The sequence below is a fragment of the Tinamus guttatus genome, unplaced genomic scaffold (genome assembly GCF_059628265.1).
Source record: "Tinamus guttatus ecotype Peru unplaced genomic scaffold, ASM5962826v1 Tinamus_guttatus_pri_ptg000048l, whole genome shotgun sequence".
Classification (NCBI taxonomy): domain Eukaryota; kingdom Metazoa; phylum Chordata; class Aves; order Tinamiformes; family Tinamidae; genus Tinamus; species Tinamus guttatus.
Genome location: NW_028288582.1, coordinates 5417335 through 5429586, shown reverse-complemented (window position 1 = coordinate 5429586; position 12252 = coordinate 5417335).

The following is a 12252-nucleotide window of genomic DNA, read 5'->3' as shown; positions in this document are numbered from 1 at the left end:
GCAGAATAACCTATGAAAATCTTCAAATGAAGTAAGACCTTCAGTTACAGTGTTCCTCAATCCTCTCTGCTTCCCCTGTGCCACTTTAAGCAGTTCATGGCAGGCAAAAACTGGTTCCATAAGCCTTTGTGTTTCTAGTGCAATGCTGTATGCTCCTCTGCACAACTCATTTCTACAGGATACTGGGGAGGATAAAAATCATCATGAGATCAAAGAGTCTGGACAAATTCAGAAAAGGCTATTTAGTACAGAGAAGCCACAGAAACCTCAGGAAGTCCCTGAGCGGCGAAGAGCTCACACGTGACAGAATACGCAGGGCAGGTATGTGCACATGGGTTTGCATTTTTCTCTGGGCATTCGCTTTGGCTGTGGTCAGAAACACCCTCGGTGTCCTCTTGTCTGGCGGGTGCAGCCATCACGGTGCCTGGGAAGCTGGAGTTCACTGGAGCACATGTGTGCCCTCGGGTTCCCGCTCATCCCAGACTGGCTCTTCCTGCTCTGCCAGCTTGTGTTGCCCGTCGTCTGCTGGGAGCAGGTCCTGGACCAGCAGGAGCCGTGGGGAACTTGAGTGTCCTGCCAAGAGCACAGCAAAGGTTGGTGTGTGGCACCTGCCTGCAACCCAAAACACAGCTGGTACTGCTGATTTTAAGCCAGGAACTTTGTGTTTCCCTTCTAATAGCAAAGACTGAAGTACCGCGTAGCAGTATGCAGTCAATAAGTCCTCTCAGCTGTGATAGCAAATGTATGAATGTTGACAGTATCCATGAGCAGTAAGCTGAAGTTGCCTTAAGACAGGCTTTTTGTCAAGTACCTACTGAATACACACTTTGCTTCCTAACCACTGAATGAATCTGGTGTTCAAAGTCTCTCCCTTATGCCTCTGCTTTTTCTTTTTCTCCTTCTTCCATGTCAATGCTTTGCAATCCTTCATGGAGAGTAAAATAACTGCTACTGTGCAGGAATGGAAATCACATATAGAGAAATTTTGTGTGACAGAATAAAAGCAAATGGTCAGACTGTCTGTTGATGCAAACAGATTTCCTGGGACCTCCTCGTACTTACATGGAGATGTCCGGAGTCTCTCCTGCCCTTCTTCCTCCATCAAAGAGGAATTAGGAGCGCAAGTTCTTAAGGATGTGAAATCTCACTGTGTAACGATATCAACATGCTGATAGATGCTTCTCAGCTTTCTATTTTTGGGCCATCCAGTAAAAGCAGTCAGAGCATAGAGGAAGTCTGGAAGAGGTGGAAGGGAAACCACGAGCTGTGCAGGGGAGTCACTGCTCCTGCATTCAAGGACGGCATTCGCCCTATTGGGTGCAGTGGGGTGGGAGGCTCCTTGGCCCTGATCCCAGGCTCTTTTCCCGGGGCAGCCGATGACCCTGCGCCCGCCTGGGGACACGCTCTGTGCTTCACATGCCTCGAGGGATGAGCCGGTGGCTGGTTAGATGTTGATAGTTCTTCTGGTTTGGGCCCAGGCCAACCCGGCTGAGGATCAGGCACTGGCACAACCCTGGCTTCATCCGACTCTCCTGCAAACTTTGACATTCCTGTTTTTTTTTTTTTTAACAAGACTAAATTTTACAAGAACTGTACAAATCATTCAGAAGAGCTGACTAGTGTTGGCTTCAGTATCAGTATCAGCCTCGCCAAACTCTGTTACGCTGCTCTTTCCTTCTGAGTCCTTCCTGAGAGCTGTATTTTACTCAGGATTTGCCAGTTACTCAGTTCTTAATTCACTTACCCTGTACTTTAATGCTATTAGCTGTTGTTGCAATTTATAATAAGACTTTTGCAAAGACCAAGCAATCTATGAAATAAAAATATCTTGCATTTGCTTAGCTACTGTTATCAATCAAACCAATAATTTAAGAAAAGAAAATTAGGATTCTGTCCCAAGACCTTTTGCTTCTTAAAGTCACAATGACTCGTATTACTTACACCAACATTCTTTATTTGTTGACTTCTGCAATGGTATTTTGTTACTTTGTCCAGAATTGCTATGCTAACTGGATTAGAATGACTTAGATTGCCCTACTGTATTTTTGTTTCTTTTTGTTTTTCATTTACCTCAATGCAGCATTTCTTCAGTGCTCTAAAATATTTAGGGTTTTCCAGGAATAGGCCAGAGATCACAGAATCACAGAGTGGTTGAGGTTGGAAGGGACTTCTAGAGATCATCTAGTCCAACCCCCCTGCACAAGCAGGGGCATCAAGATCTGCTTAGCCAATTTGCATCAGATGTGACGATGACATTCGCCTGGACCTGTTAAGGTAATAATGTTTATCTCTTGTAATGCTGTTTAATAGCCTCCTTGGTTACTAATGCGATGGAAAGTACAATGTCCTCATGACATCAGTGCATGATTCTACTTGTTTCCAAATTCAGAACAAAAATGTTTATTGGACACCATCGTCTTCACATCATCATCAATTTTACTGTTTCCATCTAGTGATGCTAGTGCTTTTGAAATAAGTATCAGCTCAAATGTAAACTAGATCCAAATGCCAGCATATTGCCCTGTTCTATTTAAGATACTCTTGACCTATTTAGGACCTGACTGCTCAAGACTGCAGCAATATGAAAAGCCCACTGAAATCATAAAGGATCTTCAGGGGTGAACTCAGCCTCCCAGGCTGTTGACATCGTTGTTACTGGATGCCCAAACAGCTTCAAAGATTGAAATGGGCAATGACTGATCCAGCGTATGGTCTTATTGATTTGGTTAAAGATAAACATGGCTGCGGTTCAAGTTTTAAATTATCCTATAAGGCAGCACAGTACTTTTCATAAGTCAATGGCATTCTTAAATTTATTTTACAATGGAGGGCATTTTTCATGCAATGTTTTTTAAGAGGTCGTTTCTAGGCACCATGCATTCAAAGTGCTGCTAATGTAAAAGATTAACCAGTTGTATTGCTGAAATGGAGTCGAGTGGCTTAGCTACGATAAGACGGCTCAGAACCAGCTTTATGGAAACAGCACACGATTATAAAACTGCAGAGGAAGCAACGGCCAAATGATCAATGGCATCATTGCTAGCCCCGTTAATGACTGTGCTCTATGATCCCGATCTTGTGACCAGAGCTCTAAAGGTGCCAATACCAATTCTTGTGGATTGTATTACATCATGTAGACTTCTCCTGCTTAATGTTTTTTGACTAGCGCAGTGTGGAAGGAGCTGTGCTGCTGCTGTTCAGAGAGTTCAGGTGATGGGATTCCCCCGGCTCCACTAATCCAGTGCCTCTCCTTCTTTTCATCACGCATGTGGCTCTGCAAGGGGTCTTGCCCACCACTTCTGCCTCCCTTTTCTTTAAAGAAAACGTTCTTAAGAGATACATATTTTAAGAGATGGCTAGTGGGGTTGGGGAGAAATGTTGTTTTAAAGCAAGAATTCTTGGATCTTTCAAAGCTATTGTGCCCATTTCTATTTGCAAAGGCTGGAGGGGAAGGAAAGCATAAACGATACTTCTGTGTGAATTTTTGTCCTTCAGATTGGAACAAAGAAACCTGGCAAATAATTGGCCAATGCCCTAGTCAGACCATCAGATGCTTTCAAGTATTAACTGGAAATTTGAAAAGTCCTTCTGTGTCACCAGGACAGTATTGTATAGCTTTTTCCCTTGCTTCATATACTTGCAAAAGACATTTGCATAAAGTCTCCTGAATCCACTGAGCAAGGACATAGTGAGCACTGCAGGACGCGGGTACTCAGCTCCTCACCTTGTTCCAATGTGTCCCAAGCAATCAGCTTATGGCTGAACAACAGACCAGAGGACCAGCCAAAGGATGAGAGGCGCTGGAGAATTCCTTACTCATTTTTTCTTTAGGTTACCGAGATCTCTTTTTATAACCACAATCTTCTGACTAAAAGACCACTCTTTTTTTTTTTTCCCCATTATTATCAAAGAAAGAAATTATACATCTAGCCTTAACTCTTCTCCCTCCCTAATCTGTTGTCTTTATAGTTAAATTCTAGCAAGAAGTTTCTTCAATTTACCTAGGGACCTGGGGTCTCTAAGGGATTTGATTCTGAACCTTATTATATATATGTTAGCATTTGCTGAACGATTATTTGTTCTGTAGGAATGCTGAGAAGCTCAGTGCATAGTACAAACAATCAATAAAAGATAGTCCTGGATTCAAAAAAGCTTGCAATCTATCTGGTACTGAGGAGGGCAGGAGGGAAAAAGATTCAAAGCAGCTGAACTCTCATGCTCTACCTGCTACTACCTCTCAGTCTCCTACAATCCTTGGCCTATTTCTTGCTCTCATGCATTTTCTTTCATGCTATTTTCCTGACTATCCACACTTTTTGAAGGACAACTCCATGGCACATCTTTCCTATGTAGGTTCCTCTCTTCATATGTGTTTGAGCTGACACACATGCAAGACCTGAGAAATGTCTAATGTTAAAAAGTAGAGTGAGGAAAATAAACCTCAAGGATGAACGAGAAATTAAGATAAAATACAGTCTTAACAAATGTATTTAAAGCTCAAGATGAGTGGAGGGAACGCTCCAGGATGGTTCTTCAGAATCCCATGAGGACTCTGGCCTATAGCAACTAGTTGCAGACACAAAATCATGGCTGAGATGCTGAAGTGCCTGCAGTGGCCTGATGTGATCAGTTCAGCATCTTTCTGGTAAAGATTTCCCTGCGAAAAATGCACAGCATCTCCAGACACTGAAGGCAATATTAATAGCAGTTGGATCGTGCTGTTGTCTCCTCACTGTTGCTGTGCATCCATGCTGTATGGATGAGTATTGAAACAGCCTCAGATTTCATTCAGCTACAAAAAAGTGGCAGCGTAGGAGCAGAGGAGGGAGGTATTCAAAGACATTCCCAAACAATTTAAACAAGGCAGCCTGGGTGTGCGGAGAGTGCACACCTGCTTCATGCTCTGCAGATAACCCAACATCATGCAAGCCCTTTGGTTCTTGTTCAAAAGTCCTTTTGCCTCTGATCATGAGGAAATCATCTCAATCACCTCACCTAGTCACAACTTCCAATCAAAGTTAGTCTTGGCAGCATGAAAATACATGGACCTGCTCAGAAGGGTCAGAATGAGACAACAATCTGTGCCCAAGTTGCCTTAGGGTTTGTGTCAGCAGAAATCTCTCCACTCACCTGCAAGGGATGGAACTCCTCTTCATGAAACAGCTGATGAGAGGGACAGCCCTGAGCATATGTGTGCAGTTAGTTGTGTGTTTTGTAGGGTTTTAAAATGATTTAATGAATGTGGAACACATGGGAGTTCATGAGCCTGCTGACTAAAGAAGATTATCCCAAAGTATCCTGAAGCTTTTAAGAAACTGCACGTAATGAATCTGCAACTGCTCCACCTAGAAAATACTGCTCTGCTAGTCTCATTCAGAAGAGTCTTATTCTCCTGAGGTGCTGCTAATCTGTTCCCTCCAAAGAAATAAATATTGCTCTGGTGAGTTCTTTTAAAATGCTTGCCAAGCATATAACTCTATGTTTGATAGCTTGTATGCTATAAATAATTAAATCTGCCCCTTCTATTGACCCCAGAGAAGCAGGCTGACTTGTCCTGACAGTGATCACCTTCTCATCCATATTCATAACCATCTTCCCCACCAGTCTCTAGCAAGGGGAGAGTGTAATGGAAGATCAATACAGTGGAATATGGATTTAACTTACACAGGAAAGAAAACGGGTGATTATGCAAGTGATTTGGTAAATTATTCCCTGCAGGCCAGCAAACCAAGATCCTATTCCTGCTGGAAGCTCTTCACAACCACCGTGTGTGTTGCTAAAGACATACACTTCCATTTAAAGGGAATTGTGATTTTTGTTAGGTATCTGTTAAATATTTCATCAAAGCTTTCTGTCTTATAAGCAAAAACTATAAAGCAATAGAAAGCAACAAAATCAGAAGATAGTTTTAGGCAGAGATGACATTTTCATTAACTAGGATATGAGCTAGTATTAGTCAGCACATGGCTGGCTGTGGAATAACAGTAATGATTCGTCTAGAGAGGTAACTAGCTGTTATAACTTGAAAATCCCTTCTTTATTTGACTTATTTAGAACCACATTAGGGGTAACGAAAGTTCTACAATCTTGAATTTTCAGTAAAAAATATTAATTTGATGGAAACCATATAGGAACACCTTTTCTTTTCCTTTCTTTTCTTTTCTTTTCTTTTCTTTTCTTTTCTTTTCTTTTCTTTTCTTTTCTTTTCTTTTCTTTTCTTTTCTTTTCTTTTCTTTTCTTTTCTTTTCTTTTCTTTTCTTTTCTTTTCTTTTCTTTTCTTTTCTTTTCTTTTTTTTATTGTTTCTCGTTCACCTGTTGCCTGGTCTCCAAATTCTGGTTTAATTATTCTCTCAGGCAAGAAATTGCGCACTTCACTGATCAGTGATCTCCTCATCAATATTGAATGTCATTGATAAATACAACCTGAGTTCTCTTCACCTTAAATTGAGGTCTAAATTTTAATCAGGATTACCAGCCTTTCTTTCCATTGATAAATATCAATGAAGTAATCTCAATGATCTAAATATCAAGCAGATTTTTCTGGAGAGGCCTGCAATTTATCACATCGAAGAAGTCCTATGAAGCATCTGAACAAGCAAATCCTTTGGGACACTGTAGTGCAGGATCAGCTATGTGGAACAGACTGTGGCATGGAAGGACTGCCAAAGTCAACCATGACTGGAGCTGAAGATGTACAAGATGTGCAGGAGTGGAGTACTGGGGGAAGAGAAGGCAAAGAAAACAGAAATGGTTACTGGAGCAACACTGCCTAAGGAAATCTTGCATCTATGGCATTCAAGCAAATATTCTTGCCTTGCCATTGTAAGAACAGTCATAGAGGAACGGAAGGAGGAATTTGCTCATAGTTTGGAAGACAAACTACAGCCCTCTGGCCATGCATGTTGCATTGAATTCTTCAGGCCATGCACGATCATTTTTCTGCTTAAGTACGCTTGCATCCTTTCTTGTAAGAAATACACATACACAAAAATTAAGTGAATGGGTAAGAGAGGAAAAAAAAAGATAGAGATGATCTCAAGCTGCCCATTGTTCACATTCCCCCACACAGGAGCCCTTAAAACCCTGCTGCTTCTGTTATGAAACCAATCAACTTTCCCTGAGAAGTGATTTCTTTAAATGTGATGATATTGAAATAGCTCTGACTTGCCATAAGGTGATTCCTATTCAAGATGTCACATCATATTGCCACATATCATCTGACCTCCTCTCATTAGACAGCACAATATCACCATTGCTGATCTTACTAATTAAAAATGCCAAATACAAAATCACTTAAACATATGTTTTTAATTCTTTCAGCCAAGTTTTATACCACAAAAATCCTAGATGAGGCATTATGACAATGTTCACACTATACCACCAGCTCTCTTGTATTGCATTTATATTTCTTTCTACCTCTCCTCAGAGTTATGAGAATCGTAAATTAAAAATAGCTCTATGATCTAGTCTACAAAATATTTTTTTTTTGGCATAAAAGGGGAATAAAAGAGGATGACTAGAGAGGGCCATAATGCATATTTTGGAAAAAAAAAAAAAAAAAGAAAAAAAGCTGCCAGGGTATATAGGGTTTTATTTTAGCAAATTCTATGGCACTAAGATTAAACGTTATATTGGTACATGACATTATGTTGTGAAGTAAAAAAAAAAAATACAGGAAAAGCTCCCCAGCTGGTATAAAGCAGCAAAGGCAAACTGAAATCATTTTGAGCCACATATACTATGTTCCAGCTAAGAATCTGGCTCTGTAGATGTTTAATAAATGAGTTGAAAACACTAGCATTCTGGAAATCCATCTTTTAGAGACATCCAAATTATAGGGGCCAATCCCAGATAGACTGTATGCAAGTGAATAACTATGCACATGAATGGTCTTTTTGTTTTTCAGTGGACTAGGCAGGATTGGGGCCTATTCCTGGCTGTGCTGATGGGAATGCTGGCAAACAGCACCACTGATATATTTGGCAGAGCTAAAGATTGATGCTCTGACAGAAAGAAGGAGCAGATTCGCTTTGCTCTTGCTGGTACAAATCAGCATTCAGCACTCTTGTTGGACTTAAGCAGCTAAAAGAATAAACCTCTCTACACTGACAAATACTCGGTAACTTAAAAATAAATTTACCAACAAGAACCAAAAAAAAACAAGGAGAAGATTTTCAAAAAGGTACTTAAAGAGCTGTGTTTTTGGGAAGGTGGATGGTTTGCATTTTATGATGACCTAGCTCATGCTGGTACCCAGAATCAGTGATGAAAAGCTTGTCTAGGAATATGTGGGAAAAGGGCTCAACCCTGCACTTTCACTTGGCACACATGAAAGCTTTCAGGTGGAAAAGGACACACGTTCAGACCCTCAGTGTCCTCTTGCAGAAATCCCCAGATTTTTGCTGCTTACATCAGCAGTCAGCCCAGGAACCCCGGTCTGATGTGTGGATGCTGCAGGCACAGACGAGGCACATATATGGCTTCCTGCAGCAGGGTTTAGCTGCAATTTTTGCTTTCTGCAAAGAAAGAACTCCTCAATGGTGCAAAATTTATCTGAGTGGAAAAGGGAGCTGACAAAGCCTGCATGAGTTACTCATTAACTTTTCTTGATGTATCTCAAGGTAAGAGAAGAGCAAATGAAATAATCTGGTAGATCATCGCCTGGTGACTACTTCTATAGCACCTGTGATTCAAAGCAATCAGGAATTCTGGAAAATCAGGAAAACTACACCAATGCAAACAGCTGCATATACCTTATTTCAGCCAGCATGTCACCTAGCAATCCTGCCCATCTCCTTTACTTGCAGAACAGCCATCATATGAACATCTAAGCAGCAACACAAATTATTCCTTCTCCTTAGCTCATGCCCAGGGAAAGTTGCCATTTGAGGGTGTGGGGAGGGCTGATTGGGATATCTGGGGGGCTGTTGGGATATTTGGGTCAGGATATGCTCAGCCTGGAACAGAAGCCTCTTCTGCAGCAAGATGCTCCATGTTTGGGGACTCTGCCCAAAACCTCCTTATATAGCAGGCTGACAGAAAGAGACAGCTCCTCTGGTGATCCTTGGATTTCTGTTATGATGCAAGGATTGAAAGTGGTTCTGCTCCAACCCATGATAGCTACAGGTTCACAACTTCAGACAAAAGGTGTTTGGTTGAACAGATGACTTGTATTCAGCAGATTGGTATACAGAAATGTGGCTTTCCTACATGCCTGCAAGCTGCTGTTACATTTTTGCTTGTACATTTTAATCTCACTTTCAGCCTCCTTGGTAACGGGGAATATAAGTGCTCTTGGACAGGGACTTGTCCTTGCTCTGCATCTGTGCAATGTGCAGTGCAATGAACCTGCTGCCACGTGGGCCTTCCAGCTACGACAGCCGTGGGCAAGTCCCTCGTACTTGCAGGTGATGGTGCTGCAGCTGAATGTAGAGAGATTTGCATGACAAGCACCTGCTGTCACCAAATTAGCACACGAGCCACATTTTGCTGCTGTATGTAACTCCTCAAGGTCTTTTCCACGGCCTTCCTTCCTCCCTGGGTGCTTGCGGGCTGTAGTGTTGCATGGTGATGCATCTTTGGAGTGTGTGCCCTGGGCAGCCCACATCACCCAAAGAACTGGAGTTGGACTGGGCTGAGGACTAAGTGTTCTTTGCTGTAAGAATTGAAGAATAGGGCCTGTTTACTTGTTGGGATGTAGGTAGCATTGCCTATCCTAAGAGAACCAGGCTCAAAGCATTATAATACTGATGAACAGAGAACTGTAAAACAGCCACTATACTTGGGTGAAAGCTGCTTCATTTCATGTTCAATCTGCGCCTTATTTCTTCCCCTGTGCACTGTATGCTCAAGTATGTCTGCCACCACTTGACTCTGGATATCTCCTCCATATCTTATCTTCACGGTCTCTTTTCTGTGTCCAGTCTTTCTCCTTGAAACTCCCCTTTGAGTCAGTTATATTCTTATTTCCGATCTCCTCTCCAAACACGTCTTTCTCAGCTATGTCACAGCTCATCTGTCACACTGGAGGGAACCAGAGGTGGTTTTAAGACACTTCCATAGTATCATAATCTTAAAGGCAGTCGTGTGTCTGCTTAGCCCTCAGTGTAAATTGCAGTAGCTTTGGTTGCCAAGGGGGAAAAAAAATCCAACAGAAGTAGCGCAACAGCTTCTCATTCCCACAGAGCTACTTTGAGTCTGGGGCTTCTGGAGGAAGGGACAGCACCGGGCTCTGCTCCCGCCCATGTGCCCACACACTATTTTGGGAGAGGTGGAGGGGCAGAAGGGAAGACTCCAACTACAGCTTTCTTATTCCCTTCAGATTGCTGGAATAAAATACAGAGCCTGTAATGCTGCATTCAGCTGGGTCTCGTGTTTTGGCCTAAGCTGTTTTCACTCAGGTCAGAAGATATGTGGCATGAACAGGAACTGTTTTTCTTTGCTATAAATAGTAAAGCACTGACCGCTCAGATAAATACACTTGTATAAATGAAATGGTAAAACTAGGTTTAAAGAGAGACTATAGCAAACACTAACCTTTTTATAGTAACTTATAACAAAGATTTGCCTAGATGGCAGGCTTGTATAAAGAAGTAAATTATCCTGCTTTCTTATAGCAGCATAGAGCCCTTTTACAGATAGGTTAACAGAACAGCTCTCTCCAATAAGTAGATGTAGCTCAGAGAGAAGTGAATAATACCTATAATAACTTAAACTGCACATCAGTTAAGTCAATAATAAGGACGCCACTCAACTGCAGGACAAACTGGAAAATACAGTGGAAGTCCATTTTTATTTATAAAGGATTTATATTACATTATAGCAGTGCTTGATGCAAGAGTCTTTCAAATGCCCCAGAAAGTTCCGCAGGTGCCCAGTCCTCCGCGTGGCCCCGCGCGAGGCAGTGTGCGTGGAGGTGTGGTGCTCAGCTCCCAGGAGATTGCAAGAACACTCCAGTAAAACACAAACGCTGCAGTCTCACCCAGCCTTTAAGCCTTTGAAGATAATCACACCTTGAAATTGCCCAGGGGCATGATGTAGTTGCCAGAGAAGAACTCAAATGTTGATTAAAGAAGGCAATAATATCAGTACTTCAACAATAATGAAGTTCATCTGCTCTTCTGAAAGAGGAGGGAAATGAAGAAGTACTGTTTTCCCTACATCCCTGCCGGGACCTGATGAAGCTCATTTCTCCCTCCCTGGTTCCTGAGTATTGCAGCAGGTGACCTTTCCCACTGCTCTGTCCAAAGGATGGACTTTTCTACCTGGGCCACGATGACATTAGCTTCATACTGATGTGTAAGTCAGGAGTATCTCCTTGGAGTTACACTGCTGTAGGTCTATCTGCAGCGAGAAGTGGATCTGACCTACGGTTTGCCTCTAATCAGGCATTATTACGGTAAATACTTGGCCACATCCTGAGCCAAAACTCTTAAAGACAGTATCAAGGACATTCAGGAGGGCTCCTGGAAGTGAGTGAGAAATTATAGTCTAAAATAGGTGTGCAGCAGACAAATGCTAAGATGTCTCTTCTGGCTGGAAGACAAGACCAGGGACAAGTCACTATGAAATAGCCTCTTTTTATTCCTTTTCCTGGCATCCCTTAGCAGTCAGTCAAGGAGAAGAAAGGGGGCTGGCTGAGCCAGCAGGTACCTGTTACTGTTTCCAGTTCCACTGACTTCTGTTGGAGCTGTGGGCACCTAGCACTTTGGAAATATCTTTTGTATCAGCAAATAGCTGTATCCATTATCATGATGCTCAGTTTTCCTTCAAATGGAACAAAATAAAGCAAACAAATAAAAAGGTTACTACTCTTCAGACTTGTCTCCGTGATTTTTCTGTTACTTGCAGTAGAAAAAGAAATCCATGAAATTGCATGCCCTTTTTACAGAACCTCTTCCAAGCTCTTATTCTACTCTCAAACACTTGAGATTAATTCAATTTTCACAGTCCCTTACAGGTACTTTCCTGCACAGGGTTCTGAGTAATGCATGCTGAGAATAATTTCAACCTACTCTAAACCAGAAGGATCAGAGAGGCTGGACATGGGACTCCAGTGGTTAGGGGAGGCAGCAACTCCCTTCCTATGACCTCAGACTTGCCCGTTTGGCCTTGTTGGGTAGGGAATAACCACATTTGTGTCAGAGAGGTGTTGCAAAGCTTCATTAAGGTTCAATGAACCCCTTTGAGAACCTGAAATGAAAGATGGTGTATAAGTACATAACTTATTTGTATTCATTAGCAGTAGAAAAG